The sequence below is a fragment of the Dermacentor andersoni genome, chromosome 6 (genome assembly GCF_023375885.2).
Source record: "Dermacentor andersoni chromosome 6, qqDerAnde1_hic_scaffold, whole genome shotgun sequence".
In the NCBI taxonomy this organism is placed as follows: Eukaryota; Metazoa; Arthropoda; class Arachnida; order Ixodida; family Ixodidae; genus Dermacentor; species Dermacentor andersoni.
Genome location: NC_092819.1, coordinates 140,463,079 through 140,469,480, shown reverse-complemented (window position 1 = coordinate 140,469,480; position 6,402 = coordinate 140,463,079). Strand labels below are relative to the sequence as shown.

Below are 6,402 nucleotides of genomic sequence, written 5' to 3'. Positions count from 1 at the left end.
GTCGCTCTACAATTTCCTTCCTGCCTTATGCCTTTAATCGTGCAAACAATAGCTACAGGACTCACAGGTGTCCTCCTTTCGTTCCGCTTAGTTGTCCTTTCGGCAGAACCCCATTTCAAGCATGAAAAGGAAATTTACGAAATATCAAAAATGATTTGGAGGGGTTACAGCAGGCACTACCGAATCCTGACTGGGAGCATACTACTGTCGCTGACACGATAATTGTACAATCTTTACATTCCACCGGTGATAACATATGGGGAGAAACTTGGAGGTTAACAAAGCTCCAGGAACAAATTAAGGACCGCGCATAGAACGATGGAATGAAAGATGTTAGTCGCAACGCTAAGTGAGAGGAAGAGAGCGGTGTGGATCAGCTAGAAAACGGGAATAGCCGATATTCTTGTTGACATTAGGAGAAAACAATGGAACGGAGTCGACCATGTAATGCGCTGGTCAGAGAACCAGCGCACAGCTGGAAGCATAGAATCGGTGCCAACTGAAGGAAAGCGAAGTCGATGATGTCATAAAACTAGGCGGGGAGGTAAAATTGGCAAAATTGCAGCTGCAAATTGGAATGAGCTCGAGCAAGACAGGGGTAATAGGAGACCACAGGGGGAGGGCTTCGTTCTGCAGCTGACACAATATATAGGCTCATGATAATGATAACTATATGTTTTGATGCGGACAACTGAGAACTATTTCAGCTGACAACTATCTGAATCGAATAATCGCCTTACATTCACCCTTAAGCCTCGAAGAGCGATAATAAATTTACACTTTACAGTTGCTATGAATAATGCAGATAGTTTTTTTTAAAAAGTAAGCACCATCGTTTACCGAACATGTAGGACTAAGAGACAGAAGTCTGATTCAGCAAAAAAACGATGCAAACACCGTCGTTCTCCTTGAGAATCCCGTCATCAGCTGGGTAGCAGTCTTTACCATTGTTATCCAATAACAATATCCTAATATGGGTTGAAAGGCCAACTACAAACGATGCTAGCTTCGTTATTTGACAAGATCTTTATAGGTAGCAGCTCTTCTTTCAGATACACAATTAGCATAAGGATGCCATCGAAGCTGATCGCTAAATTAAAGCTGCAATACCTGATTGTAAGGGAAATGTTCAACATTTATTAAACAGTAACACAACTCTCAGGAATTTCTTCATTGCGAAAGCGGCATTTTGAAAGGCTTCTTCAATTTTCCTAGTGATAACGAATTGCCTGTCTGGTAGGCATCGTTATTTTAACCACACGCATCTATGTACTGATATTCTTTATCAGAAAACTCGTACAGCACTCTTATTGAGCGTTTCCCTGCCACGCACTTGTGATATCTACACTGCTCAGTGGGCTTTACGTTAACCTGCGAATGCGAAATACCTTAATTCGAAAGACACATCACTGCTATTATAAAGAAGACCTCCTTTCATGCATCGCATAATGTGGTGCAGGTGTGAACACGTGGCAGAAACCAATTCATTTCTTTATTTACCACGCTGTTTTCAAACTTTCTTCAAGGAAAATATACCTCCATCATAATATGACACCCACGCACCATTTATACGGCCCAAAATATAATAAAAATGCAACCAATCTATGTCAAGCTGGTTGTTTACGTTCCTGTATACTAGCTTCTTATTATCTCGGCAAGATTTCCTCTATACGGTGTTCTTGGGGTTTACATTATTTTGCCAATGAAATGAGTACCATTTTGAAATAGACGCTGGAGAAGCTGACTTTGGTAGTACTGTTTACGATTATACTTCTTGTACTGTGAGTTTGTTACATTAGTACATCTTGCATCGAAGAGAAAGGTTATGATCCACAAACTATTAATTTTGGCAATACTATTAAATTGAGTTGTTTACTCTTAATCTAACGAAACGAAAAACTCAATATAAAATATCGATAGGCCTGTAAAATTTAGCAAGTTAATTGATATTACAATACCTCCTACTTTTGTTTCCAATTTTATTTTTTATGTGTAAATTGAAGGAAGACAACAGTTTAGTTTACTCTCTGATCATAACACTCCGATCATTTCTTTCATATGAGACTATCCACTGCGTTTCTTTAAGTTTAATTTTAAAAGAATTGTTCTTCGTTCACGTCATATAGCCACTGCAGTAACTTACATCACTCAACATCGTGCTTAGTCAATTGAGTAAAAACAATGGGATGTTTTTGTTATTCTGTTTCATGCAAAGATTTTTCAAATGAAGCTATCGTTAAGAAAGTGATATTATTACGAACACAGACAACATATTTAAGTCTATATTGCGCAAAAACGGCCACAAATATCAAAAGCCAAATCACTTCGCAAACGAAATCCATCAAACCTAAAGAAAAATCTTTGAAATAACGCAAGCACGAAGTTTTAAAGACAGAAACCGAAGCTGCTGTCAAGCTTGAAAAATTGAGTACACTAGTCTCGAAACGTCTGACTAATAAACAAATAAAATTGCAGTCGCGAAATCTTCTTTGAACAGCCAATCTCAAAAGAAAAAAAAAAGCTGCTTGCTTTAGAAGCATTCATTTCATCATCCAACAAGCTGGGACAACCTCTGGCCTTTGAAATTCAACAATCTTCTTTGCTATCACCATTCCTTATTAACCGTTACAATATGAATCTCACGGATGTTGTTCCAATGACAACATTTAAGATGTGTTATCAAGTGTAATGTCTTGTGCAGATTGAATTAAACATTTTTATTTTACTTAACTACGACGTAATATGTTATTCATATTTCCATTTGTAGTTTTCACTATAGCAGTAAAACGTCATTCTACTTAATGTGGGCTATCTTCTATGCTTTCATTCGGTCGCTGCATTGTGGCGCACGTCGTGAACAAGGTTAGAGAAACAGGTCGGTGTCATGAGCTTCTTTTGACGAGTATGCACAAGTAGTAAAACCAGCAATAGTTGCAAATGAAAATACAAAACAAGCTGATGCCTCCTTTCTTGGGGTGTTAAATCGCCACATTCCTGTTGTCGCTGCCCTAACCACGATATGCAAATAATTCCAAAACCTGGTCAAAGCGTTTGCATGGAGACTGGAAAAGCAGGGATCAGCTCGTTATGTATCTGTAGCTGGACAAGGCAATATAAAATTGAGAGAGAGGAAGTAACGATGTTGTGATGGGATCATTGTTTCATGGCAGCTGCTCTACACTCAATGTCATTTGAAAGAACGAAAAATACAAGGCAAGCATTTGCCCACTGCTCAAGCATGGCGCTCCTGCTCTCTAATTAGGTAAAAGCCAATATAACCGGATGTTTGAAGCAATCATCCAAGTTTTCTGTTGGCCTTTCTTTCTATTTTTATGTTGCACTATTGGCACCAGGAACATTTCATTAGAGAAATTTATTTTTTCTAAATTTCATGTACGATTTTTATTGAACCATTGCTCTTCCATGATGAAGGTCAAATGTTCGTTACAGAGACGTTCCAAAAAATTTCGCTTTTATTGTTTTAATTTGTTTTATTCCCCACAGCTCATAAAACGAGGAACCCCAAGTACTTTTTGCAGGATATAAGCGAGGCCTGAACCTTTACAAATTCATCCCTTCACCTAGCGACGTTTCAGACGCTGCCATCAACAGTCTCACTGGTGAGAATAGGCCTTTTCGCTGCTCGAATTCGAGCCATGCTTTATCGCTCGCTTTTTCGGCGCATAAGTTGTATCCCCAGTGCACGTCATGGGTTTACTGGTTTATTTATAAATTATCTGAAAACAAAAGAAAATGTCATATGGTGTTTATGAATACGCCATATAAAATGTTAATATTTAGGTATAACATTTTCAATGTGAAAACCGTTCTACATAGTTTGATCCATATGTAATGGTATGTCAGGACCTGCGAGATTCCATTTCAAACCTTATCTAAACAGTAGTTTCACTGAAAAGAATTCCACTCGATGGCTAATGACGCCGTTATTATATATTTGAAAGAAAAAAGACACTGAAGAATGAAGCTTATGCTTGCTCGATTGAGGAACGAGAGTCCTTAGGGTTGGTGACATTTCGAAACAATCATCTGCATTGTGAGACACTCGTTAGGAGGAACAGCGGCTTTTTGTTGTCACTATATATTAAGCGCACTGAAGAAATGAAGTCATTCAAGAAGAGAAAACATATTTTAACACGCAAATAAAGCAGTAATTAGTCGCATGACTGCAAATACATATACTAATGTAGAATATGTTTTTCCATCTTACAAAAAGAGAGCATGAAACTGCATGTAGCATGCCTGGTTGTAGAACTTTACTTTCCGCTAATCAGTTTTAAGAAGCAACGGATCACATGTATAGGGGCTTGATCTCCCTCTCCAAAAGATATAAGTATCAATACAACCATATTAGCAGTCTTTTAATGCAATCCAATGTTGCAAATACGGTAGCCCCGTCAGCGGTTAGCGTAATATGCTTATTAACTGAGAGCCAGTGCAGTTTTCCTGTTGAACTCATAGGTGGCTCAATTTATTTTTCTACAGCACAAAGCAACATGAACCGTCAGTTTGGAGTGGACCTCCTGTCGGTCGCCGCAATCGTAATTGGTGAAGATACTCATTTGCTTTCTACCCATTGCTTACTTTTTCACATCACGACAAAACAAAAGCTACAATTAGCCAACATAAATCTAAAATCTAACACAAGTAAATGTAAAATCCACAATAAAGTTTTACGATTGCAAAGCAGTGACATCTCTGAATGATAATATGTCGGTCATGGAAGCGTGACTTTTTTTATAGTAACAGTAGCTGCTCATCATTGAGCCAGTGAAAGAAAAAGTACTTTCCCGTTATGCATTCTGATATCACGCATTCACGTCATACACATAAATATCGGAGGAAAAGTGCGCTACCATGTTCCCGAACCTTTGAGGACTATACAAATAATAAGAAGGTATACCCTCCAATCGCTGATACCAAAAGAATCAGATGTTTTGTTGAGGCCTTTGCAAAGAAAATGCGGAACTAAAGGTTTTCCAAGTAGACCTTGGCAAGTGCAATACGGGTGCCAAACATATCGAAAAAATTTCGGACACATATATATATCGACTAAATATTGAGCACTACCATCGAACTTAAGCTGTAAAAACTCATGTGGTACAGTTATGGTTATTCTTCCTCAAGTTCAGCGTTATTCTTCGATAGACTATGAAACTAAACGATGTCTGTTGAAGAAATAAATGTGGAGCCCTTGTATGCTTGGTGAACTGGTGATGCAACAAGAGACATACGTGTTTTTAGCTTTTGAGCACTCAACCCGGTTGTTATTAGACCCTGTTGTAATTGGTTGTTCTCCAATCCTGCTTTTATTGGTTATTATTAGAATAATTGCACGTACGCTAATATGTGAATTTGTCAAATTAAATGAAAAAAAAATATCGAAGTATGAGAACATTTGAACCGCATTCTGAATTTGCCTAGCGCTCTGTGTGATGTCGTAGTTTTCACTGTTAATGAGCAGCTACTGCTTTTCGAGGAACCGTCTTCGGCGAGACACACTGTGAGCAGGACAGATGCCCAGTGGGCTTATTCAATTGCTAAACATTTATTCGCTGCTTCTCAGAGAGGTTGTTACCACTAAGTGAACGAATAACGATGCCGCTTCCGTGGACATTGAGATATGGAAATACAGTTGAGCTCGGTTATCGCCTGTCTTTTTTATGTGGAAATGGCGCCTTAACTATTCGCAAAAATATTTTTCGATTTCTTCATCTGAGCACGAAAGCATTTGTTCTAAAATTCTGCCTCAATAATTATAAATCCTACCTTTTGCCAGAAATAACACGTCACTTTGATGAACGGTTATTGTTACAAAGGCCCCCTTTATTAGTCCTCAAACTGCTTTTTTCTACATTTCAGCTTTGATCGTTATGGCTCCGAAGGAAGCTCTCGCTAGCCTCGGAGGAGGCGTGGGAGGCGGAGGCATCCAAGGCTGGGGCAAGAAGTGAATTTTCGTGCGTCCTGAATCCAGCCATTCCACCTTTGTCATGGTCTGGATGACCAGCTCGCCTGCAATAAAATGCCTGTTGACATCATAGTTGTCAATACATGCTTTTATAACACTAAAAATACGGCTGGTTGGATACGTTTGACGAGAATTGGAAAAACATTCTCTACTAATTTACGCACCCGCAATCTATAGGTTGTTGCGCATGTTCATGGGAACAGTTGGTGCGAAGAGAAGACGGGCCATCTTTTCTGCTCTTCGCGAAATTAGGGCGACCAGGGTTCAAAAGAGTGGATATTTTCAGTGTTTGGCTCTTTTCCATTTCACTTTACGTAAATATCCACATTTAGTTATTGAACGAGATATGTCCCCCTACATAGCAAGACATCATTGTCTCGGTGGTTCCGGTTGCGTTCAACATTTTTTATATATTA

General features: G+C 38.8%; 1 long non-coding RNA gene across 1 annotated transcript; it reads left to right on the top strand.

Annotated features, from left to right (window-relative positions):
* Positions 1-3,535: 3,535 nt before the first annotated feature.
* On the top strand, positions 3,536-6,056 carry LOC129382654 (uncharacterized). The gene is made up of 3 exons (XR_008610693.1): positions 3,536-3,620; positions 4,504-4,566; positions 5,881-6,056. It is a non-coding gene; the product is annotated as an uncharacterized lncRNA (long non-coding RNA).
* The last annotated feature ends 346 nt before the right edge of the window (positions 6,057-6,402 follow it).